Source organism: Lynx rufus, unplaced genomic scaffold (assembly GCF_022079265.1).
Source record: "Lynx rufus isolate CCGP_SWC_20201006 ecotype Redwood Valley unplaced genomic scaffold, mLynRuf1.p SCAF_5, whole genome shotgun sequence".
NCBI classification, from domain to species: Eukaryota; Metazoa; Chordata; class Mammalia; order Carnivora; family Felidae; genus Lynx; species Lynx rufus.
Window position 1 is genome coordinate 130,503,279 of NW_025814867.1, and position 15,796 is coordinate 130,519,074.

The window sequence follows — 15,796 nt, forward strand, 5'->3', positions numbered from 1 at the left end:
TCTAAAATAACACCTAATTTAGATACTAGTTCACTTTTAGAGCTGCTGGTGAAAAGAAGGGAGAAGACTGCAGCTCCTTGTACCCCAGCCTCCCACTTCCATTGTCCCTGCTGTACAATTATTGCTGTCCTGCCTGCCAAAGTTCCATTAAGGGCTCTGGAGCTCCTGGCGCTTGTGTAGATACTCTACTAAATTTAATAACCAAAAGATGACTTATTCTTGCCAGCTGGGTACATCAAACCAAAGAAACAATATCAGACAAATACATGGGGATCTATTTTATCTAAATGTATGGAAGAGGAAAATGAAGAAGATGGCCTTTTTGCTGGTGTGATTTTTCTAATCTTTTTTTTTTTCAGTTTTGTCGCCAGTTGAAGTACTCATGCCAAAAGAGGCAATATTGCCAGGGACAATAGACAACTACAGAGAATCCATCAGCCTTTGGCTGCTTCTGGAGACAAGGTCTTAGCTTCTGAGCGGAGTGGGGATTGCGGGGGTGTAGTTAGAATCAGCAGAGACTACTTATCGCACACTCCTCTTCCACTCACTTGGGTTGGGCCAGGGCAGCTGAGAAATGGGATGAGAGGCTTGGCTACCCTTGGAAGGCTACCCTTAGACTCTCCCACTTGCAGGGAGGATTATTGGGCCTGGCTTTAGGAGAGTTCTCACTGCAGATAATTCACATACTGAATTATTTATCACTGACTCTCTGGGTTGTGCTTGCCTCTCCGCTCTTCTCCCATTGTCTTATGATACAGTTGATAAAAAGAAAAGAGAAAGAAGAAAGAAAGAAAGAAGAAAGAAAGAAAGAAAGAAAGAAGAGAGAGAGAAAGGAAGGAAGGAAGAAAGAAAGAAAAATTAATTTTTAAAAATAGAATTGTCATCACTGCCCTGAATTGAGCTACTTAGAATTTGCATTAGCCCATAACTGAGATTTTTTTTTTTTTAAGTTTCACAAGCACAATAGATCTTATTTACATTGTGATGTTGTCCACTGCAGAGGTAGCTGGCAGACAAGACCCAGTCCTCTATTTATTTCCTTTCTAGATGTTGATGAAGGTAAGTGTCAATAGGCAATATTACTTATTTCATGATGACAGTCATGCTTTGCTTGATGACTGTGACCTCTTTCCTCAGGGGATCTTGAGGTTAACATGACTGTACTCTGGATATCTACATAGGAAAGAGTGTATTCAGGACTAGAAAATGTGGAAGAAATTTAGTGAATGAGTGGGGCTTACAGAGCAAACACTGGGTAATTTTGCCCACCAAAAACCAGGATTAACACTTATTTGCAGCCCACAGCAACTTTAATCACCTAATCAGACATACTCTCAACAGTGCAATCCCTTGCTCAAATCTTAATCACCTGCCTTGGCCGGCCCAGGGAGTAGGGGACTGGTAGAAGGAATGGAGGAGGTTGTAAAGGAGAAGTAAATTAGTTTAAAGCAGCTGAGAGTGGTTGAAGAGACTGGGGGGGGGGGGGGGGGTAAACATCTGTGATGAGATAAGAGTCACATACAGCTGTTAGCACTTTGACCAGGCAGTGACCCTGGACCCTCTGCTTCCAGGCCAAGCAGACCGCCTCCAGCCAGACAGCCACCATGCTCTCCCTCCTCTCCAGCTGTCTCTCCAAGAGGGTCTTAGGCAGGATCACAGAGTCACATCTCCCTTGCATCTCAGGACCAGGAAACTAGAAACTCATGGTTCACCCCACTCCAAACTTGCCACATCTCAGCTGAGTACCAGCTCCTGTTCTGAGCAGCCACACTGGGAGGGTCTCTTTTGTATAAGAAAAAGAGGACAGAATGTTGGAAGGGAACTCTTCTTGACAGATGGGAATGAGAGTGGTGTGAGTAACTCACTGGAGGCAATAAAGGTGTTAGCAAATAGCAGGAGGGAAGAGCGGGCCCGCCGATGACTGGCTTTCCTCACGCTGAGCGTTGTGCAAGTGCCAGTAAGAGCTCTAAGCTCGGGTATTAGCAGCATGTGGCTCCAGCAGATTCACAATGTACTCATTGGCTTTCTCAGTATCACAGGCATTGACTGGGGTCCCATCCAACTGAGGGGGCTACCTGTCTCTTTGTCATTCTCCTTTCTAATGCCTTTTTCCTGGTCATCCCTCCTTTCTTTGTCCTGGTTCTTTTGTTCTTCTTTTCCCTATCCCTTATGCCTCTTTACATGGTATTTCCCTTCTCTTTTTGGATTTTTGTCTTTTCTTACGGTAAGGAGAGCCTCAGACTCAGCATCAAGCCCCATGTGATATAGCCAATTACCCTAAAGATCACAGCCACCTAGCCCTATCCTTCATGTTAAGAAAACCCAGCTGTTGACGAGAATTGTGTATCTATACAGTGTTTAAACATGCATCAGAGCAAGGATTCTTGAACCAAAATCTAAGCGTCAAAGGATTCTCTTAGATGCTTATCACCTCTTCCCAGCTACATTTCATTTTACAAACAGGCAAATTATGACTTGGAAAAGTTAAATGAGTTCCTAAGGTTATACAATCAATAGGGCGAAGGGGTCACTTAGGACCCAGGCCTCTCGACTCCCTATCCAGTGAGTGTTTTCCATTTTATGAATTTTAATGTAAAAATCTGGACCCCTTTGTTACATAGGGGACTATTTCTTACCCCCAGTCATGTTTGAATCCCCCCACTACTGAAGCAAGCACAGCTAATGAATCAGGGATGCCCTTTTGTTGTCCTATTAATTATCTGACCTTAAGGAAATCCCTCACCTCCCTGGGTCTCAACATTCTCCTTCACAAATGAGCAGGCTAGAAAGATCAGCTAGGGTTGCCTCTCCCTCCAAAATTCAATGACCCTGCAGGCTTCACTTCTTCCTCCGGAATACCTGTCATTTCTAGGTAAATAGAGTTCTCAATTCTTTCTGCTAAAAGAGGTTAAGTAAATCAAAAGGAAAGTCCGGGCTGTGCTTTTGGCCTAAATTATAACTTTGTGCCCAGAGATGAAGGAAGTTAATAGCAATAAGAAAGCTTCCAGGGTCTACCATTTACAATTTAAATACTTTACTTGGAAGGTTAAAAGTTCAAAGTTGAGTCATAGTCTGAGGTGGCTCTGCTCTTTCTTTTTAATTATCTGAGGTCAGGAAGTTAATAATACCAGAAATCCCCAGTGGAGACCTCTTGTGCACTGTGTGAACTTTAAACTTGCTCTTTTTTTTTTTTTTTTAGGGTAAAAAGTTCAGTAAAAACACAGTGGACTTTTCCTCTTAGCCTCCACCCATTCATCCCCCAAGGTCAAAAGTTGAACTGTAAAACAGAAACCCTTGTTCTCTGATCCACATTTAAACAGATCACTTATTAAAAAGTAAACATTCCAAATGCAAGCAAGATCCAAAGTGAATCTGTTCAATAAAAATGAAAATATTGTAATAAAATGAGTGTTTGATCTTTATCACTTGCCTTGGGAATGAACATCAGAATATATTTTATTTTTTGAATCTCAGAGAAAGAGGAGTCACAAAAGCTCTTTCCTCACCTACCTCTGCCCTGAGATTAGCATATCTGCAAAAGATAAACCTAAGACATTTTTAAATAGTTGTGTTTACAATCTTATCTTAAGGCATTTTCTGCAACTAATTCTACACCATTTATGTTTATTTATTTGTTTTATTCAAACAGGAGTTCAAGAACCACAAAATGTGGCTTAAATCAGAGCAATTTAAAGGACTGTAAAATTAAGAAATATTTGCTAAACACAGTGGGGAATGTGGAGAGAATAAAGAAATGGGTGAATGAACCCAATAAACCTCGTGGAAATAAGGAATGGAATATATCTGAGATATTCAAAATGATAAAGCTCAAACATGAAGCCAAGAGGACAGCTATCGAGCTCTGTATATGTATTTAATAAAAACAAAACTAGTTTTCTTGAACAACTAGTGACAGTGGCAAATTTAAGAAGTATGGAAGAGCCACCAACTGAATATTAACCCAATCCAATAATCTCACTTAGAAAAACTCCCTGAACTACCATCAAATGAAGCTGTTATTGCATGCAACCCCTAAGTGTCCTTTTCTAATAAAGTAAATGATATATGTGTCCATTTTTTTCAACGTGTACCTCTTGGGAATGCTTTTACTTGCCTAAAAAAAAAGGGAGGGGGTGTCGGGGTGGCTCAGTTGGCTGGGCGTCAGGCTTTGGCTCGGGTCGTGATCTCATGGTTCATGGGTTCAAGCCCCGTGTCCGGCTCTGTGCTGACAGCTCAGAGCCTGGAGCCTGCTTCAGATTCTGTGTCTCCCTCTCTCTCTGCTCCTCCCCTGCTCATTCTCTCTCTTTCTCTCTCTCTCTCTTTCTCAAAAACAAATAAACATTAAAAATTTTAAAAAGAGTCCTACCAACAATTGTTGCAAAAATTTTTTAAGCACCTTTGTCACAATTTTTCTATCCAAATGAGGGTAATACCACCTGTTTTTCTACCTTAATAATTTTTGTAAAGATTAGTGCGAAAACTACAGAAAATGGTGAGAACCTGGAAATAAAGATAGACAATAAACACATTCATAATAAATACTTTCTACTGCTGTCAGTTTTGACAATGTCGGTTCTTGGACTTTCTGACTAATTTTAATATAAGTTAAAGCTAGAAGATACGGCTTTGAAGAGGTTGTGACCTAGACTCATTTACACGTACGTAGTTTTCACGGCATACTTTGAGACTCCTGGATGCAGCTGGATGACCCAGGCTCAGGAATGACAGCCACAGGAAGGAAGTGGGGACAGCCCACAAGGCTACTTCCTCTTGTTAGGACTCCCCACTCAACAGCTGTAAGGAAGGGTGGAAATTCCTCATGAGTCAAAGTGTGACTTCAAAGTGAGGGATAAAATTCGAGAGACATGATCATATTGATTAGGATGTTGACCAAAGGAAGTCACTGCATTTAGGAGAACGTTCAGGGAAAATCGGGGATTAAGTCAGATCAGGAGGTGAAAAGGATTGGGACACTGCTGAGACATGTAGACTGGTGTTACTTTCATGACGATAACTTCTGGTTTCAGTTCATCTTGTGACTATATTCCCATGTATATTTATGTTTCTTCTGTTTTATTAAGTCACCTCATTGTATTTTTGTTAGCTGTTTTCAGCCTTCTGCCTAAATTCTTTATTAGCTTTTTTTTCTTTTTCTGAAAACCTCTTCAAGCTGGTAAGAGGCTATTATGTAGTAAGACTGTGTGCTGGGCCTACCTACACTGAATGTTCTCATAGGATAGAAATAAGACTGGATCCATATAAAATCAACCATACACAACAAGGTTAGGAGTGTACTGCCAGTGGTACGAAGAAAGTGCCACGAGAACCCTGGGTCTTCACCATGTTTTTGCATGCCTCCTTGCCTTACACATTCTGATCTCTCTTCCTGGAAGAACCCTCTTGTCCTTGATCCCTGGAACCCTATACTCCACCTCAATACTGCTCTTCCTTCACACATCACCTCCCTTTCCCTTTCTGGATGTAAGTGTCCCTTCCACAGCAATCTGTGCAAAGAGTAACATCAGACTAACTGTCTTACCACATTGTAATGTTTGGCTAATTTTTCTGCCTCCAACAATAGATTATGATCGAATTGATGGAGAAAACTCCTATGAAATTCCCTGGAAGGACCTTCTTCAGAAACACAGAATGAAACTTGACAGGCACAGGATTCAATAAATCCTTCGTGGATGGCAAAGGTGAGCTGAAATCAACAGGGTATATAACGGTGTGAACTCCGGAATACTGCTAGCACAGCAGTTCTCAACTTTGGCTGTGCTTTGATATCAACTGGGAACTTTAAAATATTCTTGATGTCTGGCTAGAAGCTCTAGAAATTTTGAATTAATTGGACTGGGGTAGGGCAGCGCCACTAGGGTTTTTAAATGCTCTCAGGTGATAACTGTGGTGATGAGAACTTAAGGATGAGGACCACCGTACCATAAGATGCTATGAAGTGGGAATCACTTCTACAAGTCACCTTTGGCATTGGGAGTCACAAATGGACTATCAGTTTAAGGACACCTTATTTTTCATAATTCTTTTGAGGAATAAGTTATTCTCCCATCTGAATTGCTTAAGCAACTCCCTATTAACCTCATGATAAAATCGAACACCTTGGCCTGCCAGCATGTTACTCCAGCTTTCCATTAAATGGTCCCATTTTCTTCTTCTTTCTTATTAATATCATGTGTGCTTAAGTCATGCAAAACTGTTTGCTATTGCCTGAATATGCCATATAAAACCCTTCCCGTATCTTCCTGTGTGTCTGCTTCCAGGAATGCCTTTCCTCTTATTCCTGCATGTAATTCATACTCATACTTCAAGACCCAGCTCAGGCCTATCCTCCTCTGAACGCCTTTCTTAGTCCCACTGGTTTCATAAAGTGTTCCTATTCTGTAATGCACACAACTTGGTTTGCCATTCAGTTGTGATGGTTAACACACTGGCTAAAACTAGCTTTCTGTCTATGATTTACATTGCACTGTTTTAGATTCCTTTTTTTTTCTGGACCCACTTTCCTCAATATCCAGTCTTCGACATACAGAAAGTGCTAAGTGAATAGCTACTGAATAAATGGACAGAAGAATACATAGAGGGATGGACAAATAAAGAGATGATTATATAAATGAACTCCTTCATCTGTTTAACATCTAGAGGGACTTTCATGGCACTCATCACTGATGAAAGGGAATAATAACTTCCTGTAATATTTCTTTCCTATTCTTCTCCAGAAGTTGGAGAGCCAGTAGCCTGAACCAATGGCAGGCATTAAAGACTCCATGTTAGGGCAGGTGGCCCCAGGCAGAAGGGTTACAATCATGATTTCCTTGGTTTTGTTAGAATTTTCTAGATAAGGAAACAGAAACAAAACATTCTAATCATTTTGTGTTTAAAACATGCTAATTTTCTAGATGATTGCTTATCCCTGAGCCACATCACTTTCCACTGGTTCTTCCCACTGGCCTTGGGTTTTTCTTCATAGAATCATAATCAGTATAAAAGCATTTACTCCTCTTCTCTCAAATTAATTTCCAGCTGGAAGTTAATTGTGAGTTCGTAGTTTGTTAGAGCCAAAAAGAATTTTAGGGATCATCTCACCCAACTCCTCCATTTTGCAGACCTAGAAGCACTTGGAAAAGTTTGGGGAATACTGTCTTTGAAGTTACCTGTGTACCTGGATGGTTCTAAGCCTTATCAGGACAGGAGGGCCAATGAGGAAACAGCAATCTTAACACTCAAATCATCTAGGAACTCAGGTTCCCTTGTAAGTTTTTCTCAGTTTCCAAGAAGTCTTCGAGCAGGGGGGCTCACATACACTAAGAAACAAGCCAGTTGATGTTCTTTGTCCTTGGACCTGTCTTCAAGGTCCCTGTTCTGGGCCCGTCTCTAAGAAGAGTCCTCCCATGTACTTCTATCTTCTGTGGAAGAGCTCCATGGCTGCTGCTCAAGAGTATTTTGGGGGGGGGGGGGAGGGGGGAAATAAAGGATTGAGGGTATGAGAGGAAGTGATGGGAGTTGGGGGAGGAAAGGTGTTGAAAAGCATAAGAATAAACTCTCCCTCAGCTTCTGAGCCACACTTCATTAGAAGTGGGCTGAAACACTAACCTGGTGCTCTAGAGTTGGGCTCTAAAATCACATCTGGATTCCAAACCTGCCCCTGGTGCTTACTATCTCTTTGTCCTTCAGCAAGATATGAAAACTTTCTGAACCTGAATCTCCATTTTTTCCTTCTTTAATATGGTGGAAATAATCATTCCTTCTTCCTAAGATTATTTGAGTATTAAATAGCATACTTAATATACCTCAGCATAGCAGGTGCTTAGCATAGTGCCAGAGTTGGTAAGCACTGAACAAAGGATATAGATATTAATATTATTATTTTTACCTTCATCATTCTTATCACTGCCACTTCATTCATTGAAATAGCTTCTTCTGCTTACGCTCTTCACCCCTCCTTCTAATTTTTTTTTTTTTTTTAAGTAGGCTCCACATCCAACATGGGCTTGAACTCACAACCCTGAGATCATGCATGCTCCACCCACTAAGCCAGCCAGGCACAACTCTGCCCCCACTTTCCATTGGACCTTAATGGCAGTCACTCAGGCCAGCTGGGGGTGGGGGTGGAAGAAATGTCTCCCCAGCCTCTTCATTCCTTCTTTACCCTCTTTCCTGGCACAAGTACATAAAACTCCATTTTTCTCATTTTCCCTACCCCAGACAGTTTGGTTACCAATCGGTACAAGAGTTGCGCACATAACCAAATTTTAATCCTGTTAGAGCATCAGCTAGGATGTCTCAGTTGTTTTACTAGCAATATCAATCTGTACTTACGAAATAACGGAAGTTGCAATTGCCAGTTTTCACTAGAGGGGAACAAAAAAGTACGTGTTTTGGTGCCAGGCTTTCCCCAAAGAAGTGTTTTCCTTTATAGTAATGAAGCTCTAGCTAGACACACCATTGCCTGGAGATAGTATTTCACACATTCAACCATGTAGATGAGAACAACATCCCGAAGTGAGCAGAGAAAGAAGATGGAAAGAACCTGAGGCCTCCAGGAACTCTGCGCTTACCACCCAATAATCCTGAGAGGTCTGGACTTTTGAGCCACTGTATTGAGACATTTCTGCTCTCCTCATAGCCTGAGGTGGTATAGTTTCTAAGCAGAAACTAAACAAAGAGAAAGTCTACTGCCATGCTGTTCAGGCATTAATGCAAGCCCCAAATACAATGTTTCATTAAAATATTAATATTGGTTATATGCCCACAAAGGGGTTGGGGGAGCAAACATCTTCGCATTCCCAATACAGGAGCTTCAAAGTTGGTGTTGCCAGAGATTTCAAGATCTCCTACCCAGCCAAGCATTAAACATGTGTGGTCACTTATTATTAACTTAAGAAGAAAAAAAAAACGAAGTCAAGGCAGGGAAGTTCTGTTTTTTATATAGACAGCTTTCATGAACAATCACTCAAGTTACTTTTTAATTGCAAGTAGATACAGTTTAATTCACCCTTCAAGCAAATTCAGGGTCCTTTTATCAATAAGGAAGCTCTATACAGAAAACATTAGGAAGATTGCCCCAAGAATATTGGTCTCATAGTCCCAACCACAGGGAAGAGAGTTTACTAGATCAGCTTTGGGGCAAGACTGGGCAGCCCCAGCTAAGGTCAAACATCTAAACCAGTTGGGGGATTAGCCTAGACTTAGTCCAGACTGACAGTCTTGATTTTTTTTAATACTTTCGTATTATGTATTTTCATATTATATATATTTAATTGTATATATTTGACTGATTATATATAATTTATAAGTCAGAGGCCATGGAATATTCTCATCTGAGTTTTAGGACTTTGATACATCCAATACATACATCCAAGTACATCCATATGGCTACAGACTCTCAAAACCCCTTTCTTTCATGCTAACCATGCTAGAACAAGATTAACCCTCAAGACTGAGGACACCAGACTCCATGTAACCGAAGATCCCATGTCAAAAGACAACAGGTTAAAAACAGACACAGGTGGGCCTCTGGGTAGTCTCAGTTGGTTAAGTATCCAACTCTTGATTTCAGCCAGGTCATGATCTCACGGTTTGTGGTGTCAAACCCCACTTTGGTCTCTGCACTGACAGCATACAGCCTGCTCGGGATTCTCTTTCTCCCTCTTTCTCTACCCCACTCATGCTCTCTCTCTCTCTCAAAAAAATAAAAATAAAAAATAAAAAAAATAAGACACAGGTAAGACTCCTCTTTCTAGGAGTTTCTAGGCCTCAAAGTGGCAAAAGTTCTGATTTGATTTGATGTCAAAGTTTGGTATTCACCTTATCAGAAAGAGCTAGTAAGTCAGATGACTTTCCCAGGAGTACATGGTCTGCATGGAGCAGAGGAAGCACTGTCCTCATATCACCCAAATAATTATTCAAGCCTGCATCTTCTCACCCATGATTTTAGTGATGAAATCAAACTGTCATATGAGATAAGCTGTCTTAGAAAAACTTATTACCTACCAATCCTGTAAATAATGCCTTTCCCACGCATTACTTTTATTTCCATGTCTTCAAAATTTAAAAACGTCTCCCAAATTTTCTTGATCATGGCCTGTGTTTGATAATATTGTGAGGTATATCTGATTTCCTTTTCATATTTGTATAAAATGACTTTCCTTTCTCACCATGACTTTGGTCTATCCTCCATTGAAGATGTCAGCTTTGTGACAGGTGGTATTTGATATCGTGGCTAATCTAACATCCACTGAATCAAGGGTAACAGCACAGTACTAACAGTTGTTACACATTTATAATGTGTCAGGCACCTTCTAGGCATATTGTGTTTATTAACTCCCAATGTACATGATCATTAATTATCATAGCAACCTTGAAGAATGGATAGTTTTATTATTCCCATTTTATAAATAAGAAAGCTTAAGTTAAACAATTCAGCCAATTCATACCACTAAGAAGTATCAGGGACAAAATCCCAAACCAGATGATCTAGCATTGTGATACAAAATCTACCAGTGGTGTTGTTCTCATTTAACAAAGACTATTGGGAAAGAAGTAATAAAACTTTGTGAACTGAAAAGTTACAGAACTATAGAATGCAGGGCCAGTGGGAGCTTAAATTTCCTCCAGTTCTTCTTGCCCAAAATATCAGTCCAAGAAATTAACTGGTTGTCCATCAAAGGCAGACAACCAGGAGCAGAGACCTGACTATATCAAAGAAAACAGTCAAAAAGGACAAGCAGATGACTGAACAGAACCACTCCTGAAAGAAGAAAGTGAAAGCATTTGTGAATTAAAGGCAGTCTTCTGAAATAGAAATCCAGCTCGGCCAGGTAATAGAGTCACCAGTCTATAAACCACCGGATGATGTTGTAGGTGGTCAAAAGGGAGTATAAGGTTAGAGGGACATGAGCCCAGAGAGGGTTTTTGTTTGGTTCTTTGGCAGCACTTGACTCTAGGAAATTATTGGGAAATTCTAATTTCTGAGAACACTTTTCACAAGAAAGACAGAGATTAGAGTTTCCAATGAAGGAGAGATGCCGCAATCGAAGAAAGTAAAGTTCAATAAAGCACTCAGGCCAGATGGCATTTATCTGAGTGTTCTGAAACAAATAAGGTGTGAAACAGCAGAGATTGATGAGGACAGATACTACATTCCTAAAAATAGCAACTGTTGTTGAAGATTGTCCAGTTTCTAACAGTGTCCTTTAAAGAGAGAGAGAGAGAGAGAGAGAGAGAGAGAGAGAGAGAAACCAAAAGAAATACCAGAAATTCAGACAAGTGAACTTTGTCTTGTGCTAGGGTAAATCTGAGGACAGTACCAAATAAATCTGGGGATTGAAACCTCCCATTATCTCTGCAGTAACGGGAATTTTCACTTTCCAGCCTTAAAATTGAAATGATTAATTACTGCAGAGCAACATCATGCACTTGGCTTTTCAAAAGGTTTGAGATGAAGAATCAGATGTCTTCTTGTATCTAAAACTAGCTGAAGACTGGGCACCCGGGTGGCTCAGATCACCATCTCATGGTTCATGAGTTTGAGCCCGCGTCGGGCCCTGTGCTGATAGCTCAGAGCCTGGAGCCTGCTTTGGATTCTGTGTCTCCCTCTCTCTCTCTCTGCCCCTCTCCCACTCATGCTCTGTCTCTCTCTCTCAAAAATAAATAAACATTTAAAAAATTGTTTTAAACTAGCTAAAGAAACTCGAATCATTTATAGTGTACACTTAGGTCAAAGAAAAGAGATTAGCTACAATGTGTCTGGAATCTGGGGTTGGGATAAAAGGAAATTTCAGATGGGTTTCTAAAATAATTATGAGGTCTGTGTGAGCCATAGGTAACTGACTCCCCACATGATTGACACTGTATGTGGCAGCACCTATCAGGACAAGCAGAAGAAAGGAAAGAAAGAAGGAAGGAAGGAAGGAAGGAAGGAAGGAAGGAAGGAAGGAAGGAAGGAAGGAAGGAAAGAAAGAAAAGAAGGAAGGAAGAAAGAAAAGAAAAGAAAGAAAAGAAAGAAAGAAGAAAAGGAAAGGAAAAGAAAAGAAAAGAAAAGAAAAGAAAAGAAAAGAAAAGAAAAGAAAAGAAAGAAATGGCAATCACATGATCATATGCTCATCATCACTAACATGTACTGGGTATTTATTACACAGCAAGCACACGGTTTTGTGTCTGACATCCATTATGTCAATTACACTTAGGCTGTGAGTGATGGTATAACCTATTTCAGAAATATCTGTTATTTCAGAAAGAAAAATGTCCGGGAGTTGGGGGGGGGCGGTGGGTAGGATGGTATCAGCCCCTCCCAGAGTTCAGATGAGTTCCAAACAAAGCTCATCTAAAATATTCTAAATAAAACGTAACCTCCATGTAAAATGGAATGAGGTCAAGATGGTTGTAAAGGAAGTCAAGGATGGAATCTGTTCTCTGCCCCTCAGTCAATGGGTCAGTAGCTCTTATCTTCTTTTTTTTTTTTTTAATTTTTTTTTCAACATTTATTTTTGGGACAGAGAGAGACAGAGCATGAACGGGGGAGGGGCAGAGAGAGAGGGAGACACAGAATCGGAAACAGGCTCCAGGCTCTGAGCCATCAGCCCAGAGCCCGACGTGGGGCTCGAACTCACGGACCGCGAGATCGTGACCTGGCTGAAGTCGGACGCTTAACCGACTGCGCCACCCAGGCGCCCCAGTAGCTCTTATCTTCTAAACCTCCAGATATCAGGCTGACATTGGTTCCAGATTTCACCTAAATCGCCAGCCCTGAGACTAGAGCGTTCTTTCTGTTTTTTTAATTTCCTGGTCTTCAAACCCATTTCCTTACCTAACTTCTGTCCCTTGCTATTTATAACTGTTTTGTGTTTATTTCCTGATTCCTCTGGCTCAGTCTCTTTTCCCATGGCTTTCATATGTGTGGTCTGCCTGGGATTTTAGACCCACATGGGTCTAAAGCCTTCTCTCAAGCTTTGTATGAAATTCTCCCAGGCCTTGATTCAGAACCTCCTGCCACCTAGCCCAGTGCTAACAGGCAGAAGGATCTGGAGCCCATACAGATTAGAACTATTCTATTCATCAGTGACCCTTCCCAATTAAAATACTAGGTTCAGGGTTCACACAGTGCTTAAAGTACTTTCTGTTCAATAAGGATGCTGACTGAATTTACAGCGCATGCAGTAACATGAACCGCAGACCAAAGTCCAAATTACAACACATGACCTCTATGGCAAGAAAGAGTAAAAAAATAAAACAACCTTGGAAAGATGCCAGGTGACACTGGACCCATGAGAGAAAAATGCACTAGACTGAAATAGTAGTGCACACACCACAACCTTGCTTTCTGATCCTTTGTGGACTACGATTGCTCTTCTTCACAAAATTATAAGCCTACTGAGAACAGGGTACAATGAAGTGTCAAGTGCAAGGTGCCTACCTTCCCCATCACTCCTCTTGCCACCAGGACTTGCAGGAATTGAACTTTCGTGTTAGCCTTCCTCCTTGGCCAAACACTGACAGTAGCCTTGAGTACTACAAAGCCACACTGGGGAAAGCATGAAACTTCGCCATATTCACATCACAACCGGACAGTTATTTGAAAAAGAGGCTCTCTGCATTTTGCATCTTATGTATAATTATTCTATACAAGGTGTCCTCTTCCTTACCCAAGTCTGGTTCCTTCTCAAGTCTGTCAAACAGAAAATATCCATCATAGCCTGGTTCTTCTAAGACTCAAACTACAAATTCATAATTTGTAGCTTTCATAAAAGACTCTCTTTAATTTCTAGTTTTTCTAGCTTTCATAAAAGACTCTCTTTAATTTCACTTCTTAACTGCTAATCTTCCATATTCAATTAGTCCTCCAATCAACACTATTATTTTTTCCTGGTCCCAAATCTTCCTTATTTATTATCTAGTTATATTTGCGATAACCCAGAATGTAATGTTCTCCCTACAATCTCTATTTCTTATTCCAAGCTCTCCCTGAACCCACGAACTCAGTTTTAAAAAATTAATCAGTTACTGTCCATAAATCCAAAAGTTCAATTTTAATCAATTAATGAATATACACATATCCACTTATAGGGAAAACATAGACAAAGGTGTTTTATAACAAAATCTGTATGTGTTCAGTAGGCTTGGGGCTAAATATTTTATACCCATCAGGAAGTAGACTTCTCATGTCTCATTTTTTATGATCAAAAAGGGAAAAGGGCCTATTATTCTGGGTAAGCAGGTGTTAACTATAGCAGACACACGTGGGCTTATCTGTCCAGCCTCTTCATTGGGAAATGTCTGTTTTCGTCACCTCATTCATGAGGTTATCATAGATGCTGTTCTAGAGCAACAGTTTTTTTGGCCCAGGTGTGAAGAGTAAGCTCAAAATGACTTTATCATAATCCCTACCACAGAACTCATATCCCTAGGCAAAGCTTGTAAGTTTCAGTCAGGCACGTGACACAAATGGGAACAACTGGAATCCACCCTTGAGAGTATTTTATCTAGAAAAGACAATCATTCTTTGGGTGCCTGAAGTATGATGTATAAAACCAGGAGGCCAACTATCAGTGACCATCTTTCCAGTCATGTGGAACAAAAGAGGAGAGGAAATAAGAAAGAAAGAGAAAAATAAAGCTCATATGCCAGAAGGTCAAAGGAGCAAAAGCTACACGGAATCCTGATGGTGCTCAGGTCTCTATTTCCAGTTCTGCCTAAAATCCAGCTGGATTTCTACGCTTGGGCCTTCTCAATTCTTCACATTCCTCCAATTAGTTTTATTTGATTCTGTTACAAGTAAGACGAAGAGTCCTGATGAATGAAGTTCCCACCATCTGAACTTACCAAATGGGAAGCTGAGCCTCAGAGAGATCAATGGACTTGTCAGGAACATGTAGCAAGTAACTTATGAAAGAAAAATTCAAACCATGCTTATTCATTTCTTATCAAGGAATCTAATTTTCTTTTCTTTCTTTTTTTTTTTTGAATCTGACCAATTTTCTATTGCTGTGATATTGTCTTCAGTGGCAGGAAAGTTAAAAATCCATCATTATCATTAGGCTTTATCTGAGAAAAACAATGAATCTTAAATAATTCTAAAACATGGACTCCTGGGTGGAACATAATTATATTGAATCCTCATTTTATTTTTTTTTTTTTTAATTTTTTTTTCCAACTTTTTTTTTTTTTTTTTTGGGACAGAGAGAGACAGAGCATGAACGGGGGAGGGGCAGAGAGAGAGGGAGACACAGAATCGGAAACAGGCTCCAGGCTCCGAGCCATCAGCCCAGAGCCCGACGCGGGGCTCGAACTCACGGACCGCGAGATCGTGACCTGGCTGAAGTCGGACGCTTAACCGACTGCACCACCCAGGCGCCCCTTGAATCCTCATTTTAAAAGCTAAGTGGACCATTTTTCTCCTACAACTCTTTGAAATGGAAGGAACTCATTGTGAAGTCCAAAAGAAAGTCAAGTACTTAAGCAAGCGCATGATTTGTATTATCACAAAATAGCTAACGTGATTCTGTCATATGCTCATAGCCATCATAGGGACACAGAGGATTTCTGCCAGTCCAAGTTTTCATTTCTCATCTAAATTTTCCACAATCTCTAAAAATGTCAATACATACTCTGTTTAAAGGAAACATAAATCTAGTAAATAAACAAAAATATAAATTTTAAAAGGGTCTAACTCATTGTTCCACTTTTATCACCTATAGGAGAAAGACCAAAGGACAAAATAACTAGCACAGTGACCACAGATAAGTAAGGTTTACAAACACATTTCAAGTAATGCAAAACAAAG